This window comes from Schistocerca gregaria, unplaced genomic scaffold (assembly GCF_023897955.1).
Source record: "Schistocerca gregaria isolate iqSchGreg1 unplaced genomic scaffold, iqSchGreg1.2 ptg000333l, whole genome shotgun sequence".
In the NCBI taxonomy this organism is placed as follows: domain Eukaryota; kingdom Metazoa; phylum Arthropoda; class Insecta; order Orthoptera; family Acrididae; genus Schistocerca; species Schistocerca gregaria.
The window spans coordinates 9150572-9176986 of NW_026061799.1; the positions used below are offsets into that span (position 1 = coordinate 9150572).

At 26.8% G+C, this 26415-nt stretch overlaps 1 long non-coding RNA gene and 1 pseudogene across 2 annotated transcripts in view; both read right to left on the minus strand.

Moving 5' to 3' along the window:
• Positions 1-690: 690 nt before the first annotated feature.
• Positions 691-26415, minus strand: part of LOC126306432 (uncharacterized) — a 122510-nt gene continuing 96785 nt past the window's right edge. For both annotated transcript variants that reach the window (XR_007553531.1, XR_007553530.1), the window contains exon 2: positions 691-841. This is a non-coding gene — a long non-coding RNA (uncharacterized LOC126306432). The remainder of the gene's footprint in view (positions 842-26415) is intronic.
• On the minus strand, positions 23338-24745 carry LOC126306408 (NADH-ubiquinone oxidoreductase chain 5-like; annotated as a pseudogene).

Consider the following 26415-nt stretch of genomic DNA (forward strand, 5'->3'; position numbering starts at 1 on the left):
CAGCAAAATCAAAAGGAGTACGATTAGTTTCAGCTAAGCAAGAAGCAAAACAAGCTAAAGCTAAAGGAAAAGAAATAATAATAAATCAACAATAAAGCTGATAGTTTATAAAATCAAACATATTAAAACTACCAATTAAAATAATTAAAGACAATAAAATTAAAGCTAAACTAACTTCATAAGAAATTGTTTGAGCAACAGAACGAAGAGAACCTAATAATGAATAATTTGAATTAGAAGATCAACCAGCAATTATAACAGTATAAACACCTAATCTAGTACAACATAAAAAAAATAAAAATCCATAAGAAAAAGAACACATATAAGTTAAATAAGAAAAACTTACTCAATCGGCTAAAGAAATCATTAAATTAAAAACAGGGGAAAAATAATAAAGTAGGTAATTAGATATAATAGGAATTGGCTGCTCCTTACAAATTAACTTAATAGCATCTCTAAATGGCTGAGGAATTCCAACAAAACCTACCTTATTTGGACCCTTTCGAATCTGAATATAACCTAAAACCTTACGCTCTAATAAAGTTAAAAAGGCAACACTAATTAAAACACAAATAACCAATAAAGGAAAATTCAAAATAAATATAAATAAATCATAAAGTATCAATACTATTTGTTGAAAAAATCTACATAAATGAATTCTAAATTCAACACATTAATCTGTCAAAATAGTAAATAAATTAATATTAATCAATATAACAAAAAATATTTTAACCATATGGTCCTTTCGTACTAATATGGATTAACAATCTTAGGATAGAAACCGACCTGGCTCACGCCGGTCTGAACTCAGATCATGTAAGAATTTAAAGGTAGAACAGACCTAATCATTGGGCTCCTGCACCCAAAATTTTTCTTAATCCGACATCGAGGTCGCAATCTGCTTTGTCGATATGAGCTCTCAAAAACAATTACGCTGTTATCCCTAAGGTAACTTAATCTTATGATCATAAATTATGGATCAAAATAACAAACATAAATAAATGATATAATAATGAAGAGTTTATCTATTCTTCATGTCACCCCAACAAAACATCATCATTAAATATAGAAAGACAAACAAAAAACTATATAAAAGTAAAATGTCAAGCTCTATAGGGTCTTCTCGTCCTAAAGAAGAATTTAAGCCTTTTGACTCAAAAGGTAAATTCAAAAATTTATTAAGAGAAAGTTGATTTCTCGTCAAGCCATTCATTCCTGCCACTAATTAAGAGACTAATGATTATGCTACCTTTGCACGGTCAAAATACCGCGGCTCTTTAAAAATACGCTCAGTGAGCAGGCCAGACCTCAAAATATAAACAAGAGGACATGTTTTTGATAAACAGGCGGAAATCAATTTTGCCTAGTTCCTTATAATAAGTTCACAAGGTAAAAATTTCATACAAATAAATATACTAATTCTATCATTATTACAAAAATTTTAAAATTAAATTAATAATCTTAATAAAAAACCTAAAATATTTATAAAATCAAAATAAAAAATAATGAACTAAAACGTAATCTTAAAGATAGCTGGTTTAAAGCTTACTATTATATTTCTATAAAATAAATTATAGGTTATTAACTTCAAAGCTTATCCCTTAAAGAATAAATAAGTTAATATTTTTACTTAAAAAATTAAATAAAAACAAATAACTTTAAAAAATAAAATTTTTTCTTAAGAAACTAGATATCTTGGGAAACGATTAACATCTCATTTCTATAAATAATTTAATAATAATTATGATACATTAACTATAAATTATTTATAAATCAACCCAAATCGAGACAAGTAAAATAAATACTAAAATTTTGATAAACCCTGATACAAAAGGTACAATAAATAAAATCTACTTAAAAAAATTTAAAATAATATTTCATAAAACACTTACATTACCAATAAACTATAATTTAAAAAATCAATTCCATAAAATATACTAAGACAAAAATACAATAAAATTATTTACATTAAATAATTAAATAAACAAAAAATAAATATAATAAAATAAATAATCAAGATATCCTGATTTGCACAGAAAAATTTTCAGTGTAAATGAAACACTTTACTAATAAGTTATATCTTGAAACTCTTCCTAGATACACTTTCCAGTACATCTACTATGTTACGACTTATCTCATCTAAATTGAAGCTACTTTAAAATAAAATAGAATAATCAATAATGAGAGCGACGGGCGATGTGTACACATCTCAGAGCCAATATCAGTTAAATTAAATAAATTAAATTACTATCAAATCCACCTTCATTAACAGTATTTCACTATCAAATCCGTTATAAACAAAAATCTATTGTAACCCACCTCCTCTTAACTATAAGCTGCACCTTGACCTGAAATATTTTATAATTATAAATCTTGAGAATTATAACTCTAAAAAGATTCTCTGATAACGGAGATATACAAACAAATAAATTAAGTAGAGTAAATCGTGTATTATCAATCATGGGGTAGGGTCCTCTGAATGGAATGAGATACCGCCAAATTCTTTGGGTTTAAAGACCTTAACTAATAGTACCCTGGTAAATATAATTAACATTTAAAATAATAGGGTATCTAATCCTAGTTTATTATTTAAATATCACAGATTCATAAAAAGGGCCACAAATAAATTTTAACATTTCACCTTACAAATTTATATTTCAACCCTAATAATATAAACAACTGTTTTAACCAATAATATTCACTAGTATCAATCGTATAACCGCGGCTGCTGGCACGAATTATGCCGATACTAAATCAATTGCTAAATACAAAATCACTTGATAATTAAATCAAATTACTGCAAAAAGAACATTTAGTCTAACAAAACTTACATATAATACAAAGAAAAAGTGAATAAACAAGCAAGAATAAAACTTTTAAAAATAAAAAATAAGAAAATTTTAAATCTATTAATTCAGGAAAAAATAAAAGATTCAAATATTTAAAGAAAAAAAAGAAAAAAACAACAAACATTAACAAAAAAAAAAGAAACGCCCCTATGTATGACCACAACAACTTCTCTATTATATATAATTAAAGATTAATATGGAACATGTATAGCAATAAATGTATTATATTCTTTCTTATTTAATCTTTCTTTTCACTAATAAATAAAGAAAGATTAAATAATATAATAAATATATTTTATACAATTATGAATTTAATATAATATGTTATTAATATGAATTCTTTTTTTTATATTAAGTTAACTTTCCTATATATTAGTTAAATAATCTAATTATAGATAATTTACATAATTATATTATTATAATTACTATAATTATTTATATTAATTATAATATTTTATATTTAAATTAATAATTTTATTTATTATATCCAATTATAATAATATTAAATATTACATTACATATTATTATATATATTATATTATAATAACCTATTTTAAGCTAAAAACATAAGTAGCTATAATCCTAGGTAAATAATTGCATTAAAATAATCAATTGATAATGGTAAGATGAACTTATAATACTTTAATTTCAATTAAATGTAATATATTAATATAAATTATTTATTATATATATATATATATAAAAAAAAATAAACTGAGCAGGATAAATTAATCCTAATTAAACAAAATAATACATAAAAGAATTTCAAAAAAAAAACTTTCGATTTATATATTAAATAAATGAAGTGCCTGATTAAAGGGTTACCTTGATAGGGTAAATAAAGTAAATAAAATTACCTTCATTAAAATTACATAAGATAGAATTAAACTACCTCCTTTAGTATCAAAAACTAACGTGCGTCATACACCTTAATGTAAAAAGGTAAGCTAAACAAGCTAATGGGTTCATACCCCATTTATAGAGGTATCAATCCTCTCCTTTTTAATGACCAACAACTCTACAAAACTTCTCTTCCTATCAACATTAATGATAGGAACGATCCTGTCCATTTCATCAAATTCCTGATTTGGGGTTTGAATAGGACTTGAGATCAACTTACTTTCATTTATTCTGCTCCTAACAAGAAATAAAAATATAATAATAAATGAATCATCAATTAAATATTTTATTGTCCAAGCAATAGCATCGACAATAATATTATTTTCAATTTTGCTGATTCAAATAAAATATCCCATGGGATGGGAAACAGAATTTATCCCATCAATAATAATTAGATCTAGACTATTATTAAAGATTGGAGCTGCACCTTTCCATTTCTGATTTCCAGAAGTTATAGGAGCATCAAGATGAAATAATTGTTTAACATTAATAACATGACAAAAAATCGCCCCAATAATGGTCTTATCTTATTGTATTCTATTAAGAACTTTTATTTGAACAATTATTATCTTAAGAATTATTATTGGGGCAATAGGAGGTTTAAATCAAACATCCTTACGACAACTTTTAGCATATTCATCAATCAGACATCTAGGTTGAATAATTAGATCATTAACAGTCAGAGAATACATCTGAGAACTATACTTCATTATTTACTCACTATTAAGATTAATTATAGTTTTATTATTTAAGCAAATAAATTTATTTTTCATAAATCAAATTTATTCAGCCAGAAATATAAAAACCGAAATTAAATTCGTAATATTCTTATCTTTATTATCTTTAGGTGGACTACCACCATTCCTTGGATTCTTACCAAAATGAATTGTAATACAATCATTAATAGAAAACAATATAACAACTATTATAACTATTATAGTTGTATTAACTACAATTACACTCTACTACTATATACGTATTAGATTCTCAGCTCTAATTATATCATACACAGAAAATTCGTGATCTATAAAGATAAAGTCCCAAAAATCAGGAATCATTCTTCCTATAACAGTAATAATTTCAACAATAGGATTGATTTCAACATCAACCTTAATTTCATTATACTAAGGACTTAAGTTAATCAAACTAATAACCTTCAAAGTTATAATTAAAAGAATAATCTTTTAGGCCTTAGTAAAATTTTACACCTCTAGAATTGCAGTCTAGAATCATAATTGAATATAAGACCTAAATATGATAAGAGAGAAAACATCTCATAAGTAGATTTACAGTCTACCACCTAAAATTCAGCCATCTTACCGCAAAAATGATTATTCTCAACAAACCATAAGGACATTGGTACTTTATACTTCATATTTGGAGCATGAGCAGGAATAGTAGGAACATCAATAAGAATACTTATTCGTGCTGAACTTGGCCAACCCGGATCTCTAATTGGGGATGACCTGATTTATAATGTTATTATTACAGCTCACGCATTCGTAATAATTTTCTTTATAGTAATACCTATTATAATTGGTGGATTTGGTAATTGACTTGTTCCACTAATAATTGGTGCACCAGATATAGCATTTCCACGAATAAATAATATAAGTTTTTGATTACTACCACCTTCACTAACCCTTCTTCTTACATCTTCTATAGTAGATAATGGTGCTGGTACAGGATGAACAGTTTACCCTCCTCTAGCAGGAGCTATTGCACACGGGGGTGCATCTGTAGATCTAGCTATTTTTTCACTGCACTTAGCAGGTGTATCATCTATTCTTGGTGCAGTGAATTTCATTACAACAGCAATTAATATACGATCAGAAAGTATAACTTTAGATCAAACACCTTTATTTGTATGATCTGTAGCTATTACAGCATTACTTCTCCTTCTTTCACTTCCAGTTTTAGCAGGAGCTATTACTATATTATTAACAGATCGAAATTTAAATACATCATTCTTTGACCCTGCAGGAGGGGGTGACCCAATTCTATATCAACATCTATTTTGATTCTTTGGACACCCAGAAGTTTATATTTTAATTCTACCGGGGTTCGGAATTATTTCACATATTGTATGTCAAGAAAAAGGAAAAGTTGAATCATTTGGAACATTAGGTATAATTTATGCTATACTATCAATTGGACTAATAGGATTTATTGTATGAGCACATCATATATTTACAGTAGGAATGGATGTTGACACACGAGCATATTTTACATCAGCAACAATAATTATTGCTGTACCTACAGGAATTAAGGTATTTAGATGATTAGCTACATTATATGGAACTAAATTCAAGTTCAATCCACCATTATTATGAGCTCTAGGATTTATTTTCCTATTTACAATTGGTGGATTAACAGGATTAGTATTAGCAAATTCATCACTTGATATTGTATTACATGATACATATTATGTAGTAGCCCACTTTCATTATGTATTATCTATAGGAGCAGTATTTGCAATTATAGGAGGTGTCATTCAATGATATCCACTATTTACAGGATTAACTATAAATAATACATGATTAAAAATCCAATTTACAATAATATTCATTGGAGTAAATTTAACATTCTTTCCTCAACACTTCCTAGGATTAGCAGGAATACCTCGACGATACTCTGACTACCCAGACGCATATACATCATGAAACGTAGTATCAAGAATTGGGTCTACAATTTCTATTGTAGGAATCATTATATTCATTGTAATTATATGAGAAAGAATGATTACAAACCGAGCAATTATATTTAGAGCTAACATAAGAAGATCAACAGAATGACTACAAAATAACCCTCCTGCAGAACATAGTTACTCAGAATTACCATTAATCTCTAGATTCTAATATGGCAGATTAGTGCAGTAGATTTAAGCTCTACAAATAAAGGATTGACCTTTTATTAGAAAATATTTATTAATGGCAACATGATCAAATTTATCTCTTCAAGATGGAGCTTCACCATTAATGGAGCAATTATCATTCTTTCATGATCATACTATGGTCGTATTATTATTAATTACAGTAATTGTAGGTTATGCCCTAAGTTATATATTATTTATTGCCTATACTAACCGTAATATACTTCATGGACATTTAATTGAAACAATCTGAACAGCTTTACCAGCAATTACATTAATTTTTATTGCCCTTCCATCATTACGACTATTATATTTACTTGATGATTCAGTAGATGCAATAATTACAATTAAAACCATTGGACGACAATGATATTGAAGATATGAATATTCAGACTTCATAGACGTAGAATTTGACACTTATATAACACCAGAACAAGACCTAGAAAATGATGGATTCCGACTACTAGATGTAGATAACCGAACAATCCTACCAATAAATACAGAAGTACGAGTATTAACAAGAGCATCAGATGTTCTACACTCATGAGCAGTTCCTGCATTAGGGGTTAAAATTGATGCAACGCCACGTCGGTTAAATCAAGGAACATTCACAATAAATCGACCTGGATTATTCTTTGGACAATGCTCAGAAATCATTAAATTGAACTAGAACATTTCTAGGACTATTATTAATCCCATCACTATTTTGACTTACACCATCACGAATTAACATTATCTGAAATAAACTAAATTTAACCTTACATAATGAATTTAAAACACTTCTTGGACCAAAATCATTTAATGGAACAACATTCATTTTCATCTCAATTTTTATTATAATATTATTTAACAATTTCATAGGATTATTCCCTTATATTTTTACTAGAACAAGACATTTAGAATTAACATTTGCAATTGCCCTACCTATATGGCTAAGATTTATATTATTTGGATGAATTAACCATACTAATCATATATTTATTATATTATTTAATCTTTCTTTATTTATTAGTGAAAAGAAAGATTAAATAAGAAAGAATATAATACATTTATTGCTATACATGTTCCATATTAATCTTTAATTATATATAATAGCGAAGTTGTTGTGGTCATACATAGGGGCGTTTCTTTTTTTTTTGTTAATGTCTTTAATTATTTAATATAAATAATTTTATTGTATTTTTGTCTTAGTATATTTAATAGAATTGATTTTTTAAATTATAGTTTATTGGTAATGTAAGTGTTTTATGTAATATTATTTTAAATTTTTTAAGTAGATTTTATTTATTGTACCTTTTGTATCAGGGTTTATCAAAATTTTAGTATTTATTTTACTTGTCTCGATTTGGGTTGATTTATAAATAATTTATAGTTAATGTATCATAATTATTATTAAATTATTTATAGAAATGAGATGTTAATCGTTTCCCAAGATATCTTAAGAAAAAATTTAATTTTTTAAAGTTATTTGTTTTTATTTAATTTATTAAGTAAAAATATTAACTTATTTATTCTTTAAGGGATAAGCTTTGAAGTTAATAACCTATAATTTATTTTATAGAAATATAATAGTAAGCTTTAAACCAGCTATCTTTAAGATTACGTTTTAGTTCATTATTTTTTATTTTGATTTTATAAATATTTTAGGTTTTTTATTAAGATTATTAATTTAATTTTAAAATTTTTGTAATAATGATAGAATTAGTATATTTATTTGTATGAAATTTTTACCTTGTGAACTTATTATAAGGAACTAGGCAAAATTGATTTCCGCCTGTTTATCAAAAACATGTCCTCTTGTTTATATTTTGAGGTCTGGCCTGCTCACTGAGCGTATTTTTAAAGAGCCGCGGTATTTTGACCGTGCAAAGGTAGCATAATCATTAGTCTCTTAATTAGTGGCTGGAATGAATGGCTTGACGAGAAATCAACTGTCTCTTAATAAATTTTTGAATTTAACTTTTGAGTCAAAAGGCTTAAATTCTTCTTTAGGACGAGAAGACCCTATAGAGCTTGACATTTTACTTTTATATAGTTTTTTGTTTGTCTTTCTATATTTAATGATGATGTTTTGTTGGGGTGACATGACGAATAGATAAACTCTTCATTATTATATCATTTATTTATGTTTGTTATTTTGATCCATAATTTATGATCATAAGATTAAGTTACCTTAGGGATAACAGCGTAATTGTTTTTGAGAGCTCATATCGACAAAGCAGATTGCGACCTCGATGTTGGATTAAGAAAAATTTTGGGTGCAGGAGCCCAATGATTAGGTCTGTTCGACCTTTAAATTCTTACATGATCTGAGTTCAGACCGGCGTGAGCCCGGTCGGTTTCTATCCTAAGATTGTTAATCCATATTAGTACGAAAGGACCATATGGTTAAAATATTTTTTGTTATATTGATTAATATTAATTTATTTACTATTTTGACAGATTAATGTGTTGAATTTAGAATTCATTTATGTAGATTTTTTCTACAAATAGTATTGATACTTTATGATTTATTTATATTTATTTTGAATTTTCTTTTATTGGTTATTTGTGTTTTAATTAGTGTTGCCTTTTTAACTTTATTAGAGCGTAAGGTTTTAGGTTATATTCAGATTCCAAATAAGGTAGGTTTTGTTGGAATTCCTCAGCCATTTAGAGATGCTATTAAGTTAATTTGTAAGGAGCAGCCAATTCCTATTATATCTAATTACCTACTTTATTATTTTTCCCCTGTTTTTAATTTAATGATTTCTTTAGCCGTTTGAGAAATTTTTCCTTGTTTAACTTATATGTGTTCTTTTTCTTATGGATTTTTATTTTTTTATGTTGTACTAGATTAGGTGTTTATACTGTTATAATTGCTGGTTGATCTTCTAATTCAAATTATTCATTATTAGGTTCTCTTCGTTCTGTTGCTCAAACAATTTCTTATGAAGTTAGTTTAGCTTTAATTTTATTGTCTTTAATTATTTTAATTGGTAGTTTTAATATGTTTGATTTTATAAACTATCAGCTTTATTGTTGATTTATTATTATTTCTTTTCCTTTAGCTTTAGCTTGTTTTGCTTCTTGCTTAGCTGAAACTAATCGTACTCCTTTTGATTTTGCTGAAGGGGAATCTGAGTTAGTTTCAGGATTTAATATTGAGTATGGTGCGGGTGGTTTTACTATAGTAGAATTGTCTTCATAAGAATGTTATTGGCTTTAATTTTTTTGGGCGGTGATTTTTATTCTTTTATATTTTTTATTAAGCTTGCTATTATATCTTTTGGTTTTATTTGGGTTCGTGGAACATTACCACGGTTCCGTTATGATAAATTAATGTACTTAGCTTGAAAAAGTTTTTTACCTTTATCTTTGAATTTTTTTATTTTCTTTGTTGGTTTAAAGATTTTATTTATCTCATTTGTTTAGTGAAATTTTTTGAGAAAAGTTAATAGAAGAGTTAAACTTCTAATTTTATGTTTTCAAAACATATGCTTTTCCTAAGCTAATTAACTTTATTCCTTAATTAATTTATCTCATGCGTTTGCAACATGGACATTAATTAAGAAATATGTGAAGTAAATAATTGTTAAGATTTGACCTGTTATAATATAAGGTTCTTCAACAGGTCGTTTACCAATTCACGTTAGTAAGCATACAACAACTACTATAATTCAGAATAAAATTTGATTAATAGGGTAAAATTGAATGCCTCGGAATGGTGTTTTATTATAAAATGGTAAAATTATTAAGATTCTAATTGATAAAAATAATGCAATAACACCTCCTAACTTATTAGGGATAGATCGTAGAATTGCATATGCAAATAGGAAATATCATTCTGGTTCAATGTGAACTGGTGTTACTAATGGGTTGGCAGGTACAAAGTTATCTGGATCTCCTAATAGGTAAGGATTAATTAAACATAGTATAATTAATAATGATGTTATTATTACAAATGTAATAGAATCCTTAAAGGTAAAGTATGGATGGAATGAAATTTTTTCAATATCTTCATTTAGTCCAAGAGGATTATTAGATCCTGTTTGGTGAAGAAAAAATAAATGAATTGCTGCTATAGCAGCAATAATAAATGGTAATACAAAATGGAATGTGAAGAATCGATTTAATGTTGCATTATCAACAGCGAATCCTCCTCATACTCATTGGACTAAATCTGTTCCTAAGTATGGGATTGCTGATAATAAATTAGTAATTACTGTTGCACCTGAAAAAGATATTTGGCCTCAGGGTAAGACATATCCTATAAATGCAGTTGCTATAACTAAAAATAAAATCACTGTACCAATTATTCAGGTATGTATATATATATAAGATCCATAGTAAATTCCCCGTCCTACATGTAAGTAAATACAAATAAAAAATATAGATGCTCCATTTGCGTGTAAGGTTCGGATAATTCAACCATTATTTACGTCTCGGCAGATGTGTACTACACTACTGAATGCTATTTCAATATTTGATGTATAATGTATAGCTAAAAATAGTCCAGTTACGATTTGAATTACCAAACATAACCCTAATAGGGATCCAAAATTTCATCAAAATGAAATATTTGTTGGGGCAGGTAAGTCAATTAAAGAGTTATTAATAATTTTAATTAAAGGATGTCTTAATCGTAAGGGTTTATTCATTAGTAATTATCTTATTTTACGAATAGGTCCCTGATTAATATTGGTGATTTTAACAACTGCTAGTAGTGCTAAAAATAAATAAATAATTATTATTATTGTAATAATGAATGTTGGTCTATTATATAATTTTTCTAAAGATATTGTTATTTCTTGATAATTGATTGAATTATCAATATTTATAGTTTCGGTGTTTTTGAAAAAGTCTATAAATATAGATATATCTAGAATAATTAATATTAATATGATAAATACTCACATTATTAATGTAATAATTATAGTGATTGATTTAGGCTGAAATATTTCGTTTGATGCAATTCTTGTAATGTAAATAAATAATACTAGTATACCACCAAGAAATGTAAAAATAAAATATATGATAATCAATATCTTTCTATTATTGTTCCTGTTATTAATCCAACTAGGAAGGTTTGAAGGATAATAAAAAGCATTATTGATATTGGGAGTCTTAATTTAATAAAATTAATATTTATTACATTTGATAATGATATAATTATTATTTTGATCATTTCAGGGGTTAGTTTATTTAAAATACCGGTTTTGGGGACCGATGATGGAAGCTTTTCCACCTCTGAAGTTTTAAAAGTGGGGGCTGGACTTATTTCCGGTTTACAAGACCGGCGTTTTTTTTAAACTATTAAAACTAATGTTTATATTCTCTATTTTTACTTCTTTATTGATTTATTTTGCTGGTGTTTATGTTTTTTCTTCTAAACGTAAACATTTATTAATGGTTCTTTTGAGATTAGAATATATTGTTCTTTCTTTATTTATGTTAGTTATTGTTTTTCTTATTGAGTTTGATTATGATTATTTTTTTCCTGTTATTTTTTTAGTTTTTTCTGTTTGTGAGGGTGCTTTAGGTCTTTCTATTTTAGTTTCAATAATTCGTTCTCATGGTAATGATTTTTTTAATTCTTTTGGTTTATCTTTATGTTAAAGTATTTATTTATAACTATTTTTTTGATCCCTCTTTGTTTATTAAATAATTGTTGATGGTTGGTTCATTCTTTAATGTTTCTGTCGGGTTTTGTTTTTATAATTTGTGTTTATTCATATGCTGATTTGAATATAATTAGATATTATTTTGGTATTGATTATTTTTCTTTTAGTTTAATTTTACTTAGTTTTTGGATTTGTTCTTTAATAATCACTGCTAGAGGTTCAGTTTATTTAAGTTCATATCATTCTAATTTTTTTGTTTTTATGGTTTTGATTTTAATAATTATGCTTTATTGTTCATTTGCTACATTAAGTCTTCTTTCTTTTTATATTTTTTTTGAGGCTAGATTAGTTTCTACTTTACTTTTAATTTTGGGTTGGGGTTATCAACCTGAGCGTTTGCAGGCTGGTGTTTATTTAATTTTTTATACTTTGGTTGCTAGATTACCTTTATTATTAGTTTTATTTAAGGTTTATGATTTTTCTAATACTTTATATTTTCCTTTATTGGTTGATTTTGGTTCTTATTATTTTATGTTTTATGTATTTATAATTTTGGCTTATTTAGTTAAGATACCTATGTTTTTGGTTCATTTATGACTTCCTAAGGCTCATGTAGAGGCCCCTATTTCAGGTAGAATAATTCTTGCTGGTGTTTTATTAAAGTTAGGTGGTTATGGTATTTTTCGTGTTATAAAGGTTATTTCTTATTTGGGTTTAAAGTTTAATTATTTTTGATTGTCTTTAGGTTTATCTGGGGGTGTTATTGTAGGATTTATTTGTTTTCGTCAGGTTGATTTAAAGTCTTTAATTGCATATTCTTCTGTTTCTCATATAAGAATGGTTATTGGTGGATTGATGACTATGAATTGATGAGGTTGTGTAGGTTCTCTTTCTCTAATGGTTGGTCATGGTTTATGTTCTTCTGGTTTATTTTGTTTATCTAATATTATTTATGAACGTTTAGGTAGACGAAGATTATTAATTAACAAGGGTATAATTAATTTGATGCCAAGAGTGGCTTTATGATGATTTCTTTTAAGATCATCAAATATGGCTGCTCCTCCTTCTTTAAATTTGGTAGGTGAAATTAGATTATTAAATAGAATTATATCTTGATCTTCTTTTAGATTCTTTGCTTTGATTTTTTTATCTTTTTTTAGAGCTGTTTATACTTTGTATATATATTCTTATTCTCAGCATGGGAATTATTATTCTGGTGTTTATACTTGTTCTCTTGGTTATTTTCGTGAATATCATCTTTTACTTTTACATTGATTGCCTTTAAATATTCTCTGTTTAAAGGGTGAATATTTCTTTGTTTAGTTTGCTTAAGTATTTTAATTAAAAATATTGTTTTGTGGAATCAATGATATGAAGTTTTTCATCTTAGGCCGTGAATTTATTTTCTATTTGTTCTTTGAGTTTTTTTTCTTTGTTTATTTCGAGAACTATAATTTTTATTTTAGGTATTTATTATTTAATAATTGATTATAGAGTTTTTGTTGAGTGAGAGCTTTTCAATTTAAATGGTCCTATAGTTGTTATAACTTTAATTTTGGATTGAATATCTCTTATTTTTATATCTTTTGTTATATATATTTCTTCTTTGGTTATTTATTATAGAGAGGATTATATATCTGGTGAAAAGAATATAAATCGTTTTATTATTATTGTTTTAATATTTATTCTTTCTATAGGTTTTTTAATTATTAGTCCTAATTTAATTAGAATTTTATTAGGTTGAGATGGTTTAGGTTTAGTTTCTTATTGTTTAGTTATTTATTATCAAAATGTAAAATCTTATAGTGCTGGTATATTAACTGCACTTTCTAATCGTATTGGTGATGTTGCTATTTTAATTTCTATTGCATGAATGTTAAATTTTGGTGGTTGAAATTATATTTATTATTATGATTTTATCTCTAATTCTTTTAAATAAAGCTCATTACTATATTAATTGTTTTAGCAGCTATAACTAAGAGAGCTCAGATTCCTTTCTCTTCATGACTTCCTGCTGCTATAGCAGCTCCTACTCCTGTTTCTGCTTTAGTTCATTCTTCTACTCTTGTTACTGCTGGTGTTTATTTATTAATTCGTTTTAGACCAATATTGGATACTTATAATTGTGGTTGATTTTTACTTTTAATTGGTTGTATAACTATATTTATGGCTGGATTGGGCGCTAATTTTGAGTTTGATTTAAAGAAGATTATTGCTCTTTCTACTTTAAGACAACTTGGTTTAATAATAAGAATTTTGGCTATAGGTTATCCAAAGCTTGCATTTTTTCATTTATTGGCTCATGCTTTATTTAAGGCATTATTATTTATATGTGCAGGTTCAATAATTCATAATTTGAAGGATTCTCAGGATATTCGTTTTATAGGATCAATTGTTAATTTCATACCTTTAACTTCAGTTTGTTTTAATGTTTCTAGTTTATCTTTGTGTGGAATACCTTTTTTAGCGGGATTTTATTCAAAGGATTTAATTCTTGCAATGGTTTGTTTAAGATGAATTAATTGTTTAATTTTTTTTCTTTATTTTTTTTCTACTGGTTTAACTGCTTCTTATTCTTTTCGTTTGTTTTATTATTCAATATCTGGTGATAATAATTTTTATTCTAGATTTTCTTTTGATGATAAGGGTTATTATATTTCATTTGGAATAATTGGTCTATTGTTTGTTGCTGTTTTTGGTGGTAGTCTTTTATCTTGATTAATTTTTCCTATTCCTCATGTGATTGCTTTACCTTATTATTTAAAGTTTTTAACTATTACAGTTGTTATTTTAGGTGCTTATTTAGGTTATCTTATTTCTAATTTTGATTTTTCTCATAATTTATTTTCTTTAAGTATACTTTCTTTTGTTAGATTTGCTGGTTCTATATGATTTATACCTTTTCTTTCAACTAAGTTTATTAGATATATTCCTTTAAAAATAGGTTATTATTCATCTAAGTCATTTGATTATGGTTGAGGTGAATTACTTGGTGGTCAAGGTTTATATAGATTATTTATTTATTTAATTGGTTATATTCAAGGTTGATATGATTCTAATTTCAAGATTTATCTTTTAACTTTTATTTTTTGAATATTTATTTTGGTAATATTATTTTTCGTTTACTTAAATAGCTTATAATTAGAGCGTGACACTGAAGATGTTAAGGAAGTATTTTTACTTTTAAGTATTTATAAATATAGATATATTATTTTTACAGTGAAAATGTAATGTTTTATTTAAACTATATAAATTTTAGAAATGTTAACGGAGTTTAACCGCTAATATAAAAAGGTAGCAGCTTTCATATTGGCTTTACATTTCCTTAATTGGAACTATTATAGTTCAATTATATTATTAACAGTAATACGCCTCTTTTTGGCTTCAATTAATAAGAATAAGGGTAGTACATACCAATCTTCCAGGTCGAAACTGACTGCAATATTTCGCTTCTTATTCTATTTAAGGTTGATTGATAATATCAATACTTTTTGAATGCAACCCAAATGTTATATTTAACTACAACCCTTTATTCTGCTCATTGTAATGCTCCTTGGTTTCATTCATGGTATAGTCCTCCTAATAGAACTAGAATAAAAAATATTGTTGATACTGTTCAGATTATGATGTCTGAAGTTTTAAAAATAATTACAATTGGTAGAATTAGTGCAATTTCTACATCAAAAATTAAAAAGATTACTGCGATTAGGAAGAATCGTATTGAGAATGGTATTCGTGCTGATCTTTTTGGATCAAACCCACATTCAAATGGTGATCTTTTTTCTCGATCATTAATTAATTTTTTTGATAGTGTTGTTGCCAGGATTATAACAATTATTGGAATAATAAATATAATGAAATCTCTTGTTGATAGAATTAGAATTGTTTTTCTTGATTTATATCAAGCTTTCTGATTGGAAGTCAAATGTACTATTTATACTAGAAAAACAATTATCTACCTCATCAATAAATAGAGATATATAAGAATAATCATACTACGTCTACGAAGTGTCAGTATCATGCTGCTGCTTCAAATCCAAAGTGATGTCTTGGTGAAAATTGATTTATTGAGTGTCGAAGTAGACATGTTGATAAAAAGATTGTTCCAATAATTACGTGTAAACCATGGAATCCTGTTGCAACAAAGAATGTTGATCCATAAACTGCATCTGCAATGGTAAAAGGTGCTTCTCAATATTCATATGCTTGAAGTATTGTAAAGTATAGTCCTAATAACACTGTGAAGAATAATCCTTGTAGTGCTTGAGTATGATTAGATTCCATTAAACTATGATGTGCTCATGTTACTGTTACTCCTGATGCTAAAAGAACAGCTGTATTAAGTAATGGAATTTGTATAGGGTTAAAGGGTTGAATTCCTATTGGAGGTCATAGTATTCCCAGTTCAATTGTTGGTGCTAATCTTCTTCTAAAGAATGCTCAAAAAAAAGAAACGAAAAATAATACCTCTGATGCAATAAATAAAATTATTCCTCATCGTAATCCAATTGATACAAATCCTGTATGTAATCCTTGATATGTTCCTTCTCGTACTACATCTCGTCATCATTGAATTATAGTTAGTAGGGTAATTCCAAATCCAATTATGAATAAGTTAATATTAAATAGGTGGAATCATTTTGCTAGTCCTGATACTAGGACTATTGCTCCAATTGCTCCTGTTAATGGTCAAGGTCTATAGTCTACTAAGTGGAATGGGTGGTTTGAGTGAGTTGTTAACATAGGTTTAATATACTTCTCTAGAATATAGAGTTCTTAGAATTGAGAAAACATAGGCTTGAATTATTGCTACTGCTGATTCTAGAATTAATAGAAGTATTTGTAAAATAATTAGTAATGAGATTAAGTTTATTGCTATAGATGGTCCTGTGTTTCCTATTAAGGTTAATAATAAGTGTCCTGCAATTATATTTGCTGCCAACCGTACTGCTAATGTACCTGGTCGAATAACATTACTAATTGTTTCAATTAGTACTATAAATGATATTAATGCAGGCGGTGTACCTTGTGGTACAAGGTGTGTAAATATATGATTAGTATGGTTAATTCATCCAAATAATATAAATCTTAGCCATATAGGTAGGGCAATTGCAAATGTTAATGCTAAATGTCTTGTTCTAGTAAAAATATAAGGGAATAATCCTATGAAATTGTTAAATAATATTATAATAAAAATTGAGATGAAAATGAATGTTGTTCCATTAAATGATTTTGGTCCAAGAAGTGTTTTAAATTCATTATGTAAGGTTAAATTTAGTTTATTTCAGATAATGTTAATTCGTGATGGTGTAAGTCAAAATAGTGATGGGATTAATAATAGTCCTAGAAATGTTCTAGTTCAATTTAATGATAAATTAAAGATGTTAGTTGATGGGTCAAATGTTGAGAATAGATTTGTTATCATTTTCAATTTAAGTTTTTTATTTCAATTGTTCCTTTTTCTGCTCTTTTAATAAGGTTAGGTTTAAATGAGAAGAAGTTTATTTGATTAAACAAGATTAATGTAGCTGAAAATATAATGAATAGTGAGAATCATATAAGAGGGGATATTTGAGGGATTTGGATATAATTTCCCCATCAGAAGTAGTCGTTAATTTACTATTATTTGGTTTAAGAGACCATTACTTACTTTCAGTCATCTGATGAATTTCAAGGTGTACTAACTTTTTTTAGTTACTTTAGATTGACACTCTAATGTTATTTATTTTAACTAACTCCTTAAATTATCTTAGATAATCACTTAATAAATAAATTTACTGAAGTTCTTTCAATTACAATTGGTATAAATCTGTGGTTTGCTCCACAGATTTCTGAGCATTGTCCAAAGAATAATCCAGGTCGATTTATTGTGAATGTTCCTTGATTTAACCGACCTGGCGTTGCATCAATTTTAACCCCTAATGCAGGAACTGCTCATGAGTGTAGAGCATCTGATGCTCTTGTTAATACTCGTACTTCTGTATTTATTGGTAGGATTGTTCGGTTATCTACAACTAGTAGTCGGAATCCATCATTTTCTAGGTCTTGTTCTGGTGTTATATAAGTGTCAAATTCTACGTCTATGAAGTCTGAATATTCATATCTTCAATATCATTGTCGTCCAATGGTTTTAATTGTAATTATTGCATCTACTGAATCATCAAGTAAATATAATAGTCGTAATGATGGAAGGGCAATAAAAATTAATGTAATTGCTGGTAAAGCTGTTCAGATTGTTTCAATTAAATGTCCATGAAGTATATTACGGTTAGTATAGGCAATAAATAATATATAACTTAGGGCATAACCTACAATTACTGTAATTAATAATAATACGACCATAGTATGATCATGAAAGAATGATAATTGCTCCATTAATGGTGAAGCTCCATCTTGAAGAGATAAATTTGATCATGTTGCCATTAATAAATATTTTCTAATAAAAGGTCAATCCTTTATTTGTAGAGCTTAAATCTACTGCACTAATCTGCCATATTAGAATCTAGAGATTAATGGTAATTCTGAGTAACTATGTTCTGCAGGAGGGTTATTTTGTAGTCATTCTGTTGATCTTCTTATGTTAGCTCTAAATATAATTGCTCGGTTTGTAATCATTCTTTCTCATATAATTACAATGAATATAATGATTCCTACAATAGAAATTGTAGACCCAATTCTTGATACTACGTTTCATGATGTATATGCGTCTGGGTAGTCAGAGTATCGTCGAGGTATTCCTGCTAATCCTAGGAAGTGTTGAGGAAAGAATGTTAAATTTACTCCAATGAATATTATTGTAAATTGGATTTTTAATCATGTATTATTTATAGTTAATCCTGTAAATAGTGGATATCATTGAATGACACCTCCTATAATTGCAAATACTGCTCCTATAGATAATACATAATGAAAGTGGGCTACTACATAATATGTATCATGTAATACAATATCAAGTGATGAATTTGCTAATACTAATCCTGTTAATCCACCAATTGTAAATAGGAAAATAAATCCTAGAGCTCATAATAATGGTGGATTGAACTTGAATTTAGTTCCATATAATGTAGCTAATCATCTAAATACCTTAATTCCTGTAGGTACAGCAATAATTATTGTTGCTGATGTAAAATATGCTCGTGTGTCAACATCCATTCCTACTGTAAATATATGATGTGCTCATACAATAAATCCTATTAGTCCAATTGATAGTATAGCATAAATTATACCTAATGTTCCAAATGATTCAATTTTTCCTCTTTCTTGACATACAATATGTGAAATAATTCCGAACCCCGGTAGAATTAAAATATAAACTTCTGGGTGTCCAAAGAATCAAAATAGATGTTGATATAGAATTGGGTCACCCCCTCCTGCAGGGTCAAAGAATGATGTATTTAAATTTCGATCTGTTAATAATATAGTAATAGCTCCTGCTAAAACTGGAAGTGAAAGAAGGAGAAGTAATGCTGTAATAGCTACAGATCATACAAATAAAGGTGTTTGATCTAAAGTTATACTTTCTGATCGTATATTAATTGCTGTTGTAATGAAATTCACTGCACCAAGAATAGATGATACACCTGCTAAGTGCAGTGAAAAAATAGCTAGATCTACAGATGCACCCCCGTGTGCAATAGCTCCTGCGAGAGGAGGGTAAACTGTTCATCCTGTACCAGCACCATTATCTACTATATAAGATGTAAGAAGAAGGGTTAGTGAAGGTGGTAGTAATCAAAAACTTATATTATTTATTCGTGGAAATGCTATATCTGGTGCACCAATTATTAGTGGAACAAGTCAATTACCAAATCCACCAATTATAATAGGTATTACTATAAAGAAAATTATTACGAATGCGTGAGCTGTAATAATAACATTATAAATCAGGTCATCGCCAATTAGAGATCCGGGTTGGCCAAGTTCAGCACGAATAAGTATTCTTAATGATGTTCCTACTATTCCTGCTCATGCTCCAAATATGAAGTATAAAGTACCAATGTCCTTATGGTTTGTTGAGAATAATCATTTTTGCGGTAAGATGGCTGAATTTTAGGTGGTAGACTGTAAATCTACTTATGAGATGTTTTCTCTCTTATCATATTTAGGTCTTATATTCAATTATGATTCTAGACTGCAATTCTAGAGGTGTAAAATTTTACTAAGGCCTAAAAGATTGTTCTTTTAATTATAACTTTGAAGGTTATTAGTTTGATTAACTTAAGTCCTTAGTATAATGAAATTAAGGTTGATGTTGAAATCAATCCTATTGTTGAAATTATTACTGTTATAGGAAGAATGATTCTTGATTTTTGGGACTTTATCTTTATAGATCACGAATTTTCTGTGTATGATATAATTAGAGCTGAGAATCTAATACGTATATAGTAGTAGAGTGTAATTGTAGTTAATACAACTATAATAGTTATAATAGTTGTTATATTGTTTTCTATTAATGATTGTATTACAATTCATTTTGGTAAGAATCCAAGGAATGGTGGTAGTCCACCTAAAGATAATAAAGATAAGAATATTATGAATTTAATTTCGGTTTTTATATTTCTGGCTGAATAAATTTGATTTATGAAAAATAAATTTATTTGCTTAAATAATAAAACTATAATTAATCTTAATAGTGAGTAAATAATGAAGTATAGTTCTCAGATGTTTTCTCTGACTGTTAATGATCTAATTATTCAACCTAGATGTCTGATTGATGAATATGCTAAAAGTTGTCGTAAGGATGTTTGATTTAAACCTCCTATTGCCAAAATAATAATTCTTAAGATAATAATTGTTCAAATAAAAGTTCTTAATTGAATACAATAAGATAAGACCATTATTGGGGCGATTTTTTGTCATGTTATTAATGTTAAACAATTATTTCATCTTGATTCTCCTTTAACTTCTGGAAATCAGAAATGGGAAGGTGCAGCTCCAATCTTTAATAATAGTCTAGATCTAATTATTATTGATGGGATAAATTCTGTTTCCCATCCCATGGGATATTTTATTTGAATCAGCAAAATTGAAAATAATAATATTGTCGATGCTATTGCTTGGACAATAAAATATTTAATTGATGATTCATTTATTATTATATTTTTATTTCTTGTTAGGAGCGGAATAAATGAAAGTAAGTTGATCTCAAGTCCTATTCAAACCCCAAATCAGGAATTTGATGAAATGGACAGGATCGTTCCTATCATTAATGTTGATAGGAAGAGAAGTTTTGTAGAGTTGTTGGTCATTAAAAAGGAGAGGATTGATACCTCTATAAATGGGGTATGAACCCATTAGCTTGTTTAGCTTACCTTTTTACATTAAGGTGTATGATGCACGTTAGTTTTTGATACTAAAGGAGGTAGTTTAATTCCATCTTATGTAATTTTAATGAAGGTAATTTTATTTACTTTATTTACCCTATCAAGGTAACCCTTTAATCAGGCACTTCATTTATTTAATATATAAATCGAAAGTTTTTTTTTTTAATTCTTTTATGTATTATTTTGTTTCATTAGGATTAATTTATCCTGCTCATTTTATTTTTATATATATATATATATATAATAAATAATTTATATTAATATATTACATTTAATTGAAATTAAAGTATTATAAGTTCATCTTACCATTATCAATTGATTATTTTAATGCAATTATTTACCTAGGATTATAGCTACTTATGTTTTTAGCTTAAAATAGGTTATTATAATATAATAAATATAATAATATGTAATTTAATATTTAATATTATTATAATTGGATATAATAAATAAAATTATTAATTTAAATGTAAAATATTATAATTAATATAATTATTTATATCCAATAGGAATTCAACCCTTTAACCCTATACAAATTCCATTACTTAATACAGCTATTCTTTTAGCATCAGGAGTAACAGTAACATGAGCACATCATAGTTTAATGGAATCTAATCATACTCAAGCACTACAAGGATTATTCTTCACAGTGTTATTAGGACTATACTTTACAATACTTCAAGCATATGAATATTGAGAAGCACCTTTTACCATTGCAGATGCAGTTTATGGATCAACATTCTTTGTTGCAACAGGATTCCATGGTTTACACGTAAGTATTGGAACAATCTTTTTATCAACATGTCTACTTCAACACTCAATAAATCAATTTTCACCAAGACATCACTTTGGATTTGAAGCAGCAGCATGATACTGACACTTCGTAGACGTAGTATGATTATTCTTATATATCTCTATTTATTGATGAGGTAGATAATTGTTTTTCTAGTATAAATAGTAGATTTGACTTCCAATCAGAAAGCTTGATATAAATCAAGAAAAACAAGTCTAATTCTATCAACAAGAGTTTTCATTAGATTTATTATTCCAATAATTGTTATAATCCTGGCAACAACACTATCAAAAAAATTAATTAATGATCGAGAAAAAAGATCACCATTTGAATGTGGGTTTGATCCAAAAAGATCAGCACGAATACCATTCTCAATACGATTCTTCCTAATCGCAGTAATCTTTTTAATTTTTGATGTAGAAATTGCACTAATTCTACCAATTGTAATTATTTTTAAAACTTCAGACATTATAATCTGAACAGTATCAACAATATTTTTTATTCTAGTTCTATTAGGAGGACTATACCATGAATGAAACCAAGGAGCATTACAATGAGCAGAATAAAGGGTTGTAGTTAAATATAACATTTGGGTTGCATTCAAAAAGTATTGATATTATCAATCAACCTTAAATAGAATAAGAAGCGAAATATTGCAGTCAGTTTCGACCTGGAAGATTGGTATGTACTACCCTTATTCTTATTAATTGAAGCCAAAAAGAGGCGTATTACTGTTAATAATATAATTGAACTATAATAGTTCCAATTAAGGAAATGTAAAGCCAATATGAAAGCTGCTAACTTTTTATATTAGCGGTTAAACTCCGTTAACATTTCTAAAATTTATATAGTTTAAATAAAACATTACATTTTCACTGTAAAAATAATATATCTATATTTATAAATACTTAAAAGTAAAAATACTTCCTTAACATCTTCAGTGTCACGCTCTAATTATAAGCTATTTAAGTAAACGAAAAACAATATTACCAAAATAAATATTCAAAAAATAAAAGTTAAAAGATAAATCTTGAGATTAGAATCATATCAACCTTGAATATAACCAATTAAATAAATAAATAATCTATATAAACCTTGACCACCAAGTAATTCACCTCAACCATAATCAAATGACTTAGATGAATAATAACCTATTTTTAAAGGAATATATCTAATAAACTTAGTTGAAAGAAAAGGTATAAATCATATAGAACCAGCAAATCTAACAAAAGAAAGTATACTTAAAGAAAATAAATTATGAGAAAAATCAAAATTAGAAATAAGATAACCTAAATAAGCACCTAAAATAACAACTGTAATAGTTAAAAGCTTTAAATAATAAGGTAAAGCAATCACATGAGGAATAGGAAAAATTAATCAAGATAAAAGACTACCACCAAAAACAGCAACAAACAATAGACCAATTATTCCAAATGAAATATAATAACCCTTATCATCAAAAGAAAATCTAGAATAAAAATTATTATCACCAGATATTGAATAATAAAACAAACGAAAAGAATAAGAAGCAGTTAAACCAGTAGAAAAAAAATAAAGAAAAAAAATTAAACAATTAATTCATCTTAAACAAACCATTTCAAGAATTAAATCCTTTGAATAAAATCCCGCTAAAAAAGGTATTCCACACAAAGATAAACTAGAAACATTAAAACAAACTGAAGTTAAAGGTATGAAATTAACAATTGATCCTATAAAACGAATATCCTGAGAATCCTTCAAATTATGAATTATTGAACCTGCACATATAAATAATAATGCCTTAAATAAAGCATGAGCCAATAAATGAAAAAATGCAAGCTTTAGATAACCTATAGCCAAAATTCTTATTATTAAACCAAGTTGTCTTAAAGTAGAAAGAGCAATAATCTTCTTTAAATCAAACTCAAAATTAGCGCCCAATCCAGCCATAAATATAGTTATACAACCAATTAAAAGTAAAAATCAACCACAATTATAAGTATCCAATATTGGTCTAAAACGAATTAATAAATAAACACCAGCTGTAACAAGAGTAGAAGAATGAACTAAAGCAGAAACAGGAGTAGGAGCTGCTATAGCAGCAGGAAGTCATGAAGAGAAAGGTATCTGAGCTCTCTTAGTTATAGCTGCTAAAACAATTAATATAGTAATGAGCTTTATTTCAAAAGAATTAGAAATAAAATCATAATAATAAATATAATTTCAACCACCAAAATTTAACATTCATGCAATAGAAATTAAAATAGCAACATCACCAATACGATTAGAAAGTGCAGTTAATATACCAGCACTATAAGATTTTACATTTTGATAATAAATAACTAAACAATAAGAAACTAAACCTAAACCATCTCAACCTAATAAAATTCTAATTAAATTAGGACTAATAATTAAAAAACCTATAGAAAGAATAAATATTAAAACAATAATAATAAAACGATTTATATTCGTTTCACCAGATATATAATCCTCTCTATAATAAATAACCAAAGAAGAAATATATATAACAAAAGATATAAAAATAAGAGATATTCAATCCAAAATTAAAGTTATAACAACTATAGGACCATTTAAATTGAAAAGCTCTCACTCAACAAAAACTCTATAATCAATTATTAAATAATAAATACCTAAAATAAAAATAATAGTTCTCGAAATAAACAAAGAAAAAAAAACTCAAAGAACAAATAGAAAATAAATTCACGGCCTAAGATGAAAAACTTCATATCATTGATTCCACAAAACAATATTTTTAATTAAAATACTTAAGCAAACTAAACAAAGAAATATTCACCCTTTAAACAGAGAATATTTAAAGGCAATCAATGTAAAAGTAAAAGATGATATTCACGAAAATAACCAAGAGAACAAGTATAAACACCAGAATAATAATTCCCATGCTGAGAATAAGAATATATATACAAAGTATAAACAGCTCTAAAAAAAGATAAAAAAATCAAAGCAAAGAATCTAAAAGAAGATCAAGATATAATTCTATTTAATAATCTAATTTCACCTACCAAATTTAAAGAAGGAGGAGCAGCCATATTTGATGATCTTAAAAGAAATCATCATAAAGCCATTCTTGGCATCAAATTAATTATACCCTTGTTAATTAATAATCTTCGTCTACCTAAACGTTCATAAATAATATTAGATAAACAAAATAAACCAGAAGAACATAAACCATGACCAACCATTAGAGAAAGAGAACCTACACAACCTCATCAATTCATAGTCATCAATCCACCAATAACCATTCTTATATGAGCAACAGAAAAATATGCAATTAAAGACTTTAAATCAACCTGACGAAAACAAATAAATCTTACAATAACACCCCCAGATAAACCTAAAGACAATCAAAAATAATTAAACTTTAAACCCAAATAAGAAATAACCTTTATAACACGAAAAATACCATAACCACCTAACTTTAATAAAACACCAGCAAGAATTATTCTACCTGAAATAGGGGCCTCTACATGAGCCTTAGGAAGTCATAAATGAACCAAAAACATAGGTATCTTAACTAAAAAAGCCAAAATTATAAATACATAAAACATAAAATAATAAGAACCAAAATCAACCAATAAAGGAAAATATAAAGTATTAGAAAAATCATAAACCTTAAATAAAACTAATAATAAAGGTAATCTAGCAACCAAAGTATAAAAAATTTAATAAACACCAGCCTGCAAACGCTCAGGTTGATAACCCCAACCCAAAATTAAAAGTAAAGTAGGAACTAATGTAGCCTCAAAAAAAATATAAAAAGAAAGAAGACTTAATGTAGCAAATGAACAATAAAGCATAATTATTAAAATCAAAACCATAAAAACAAAAAAATTAGAATGATATGAACTTAAATAAACTGAACCTCTAGCAGTGATTATTAAAGAACAAATCCAAAAACTAAGTAAAATTAAACTAAAAGAAAAATAATCAATACCAAAATAATATCTAATTATATTCAAATCAGCATATGAATAAACACAAATTATAAAAACAAAACCCGACAGAAACATTAAAGAATGAACCAACCATCAACAATTATTTAATAAACAAAGAGGGA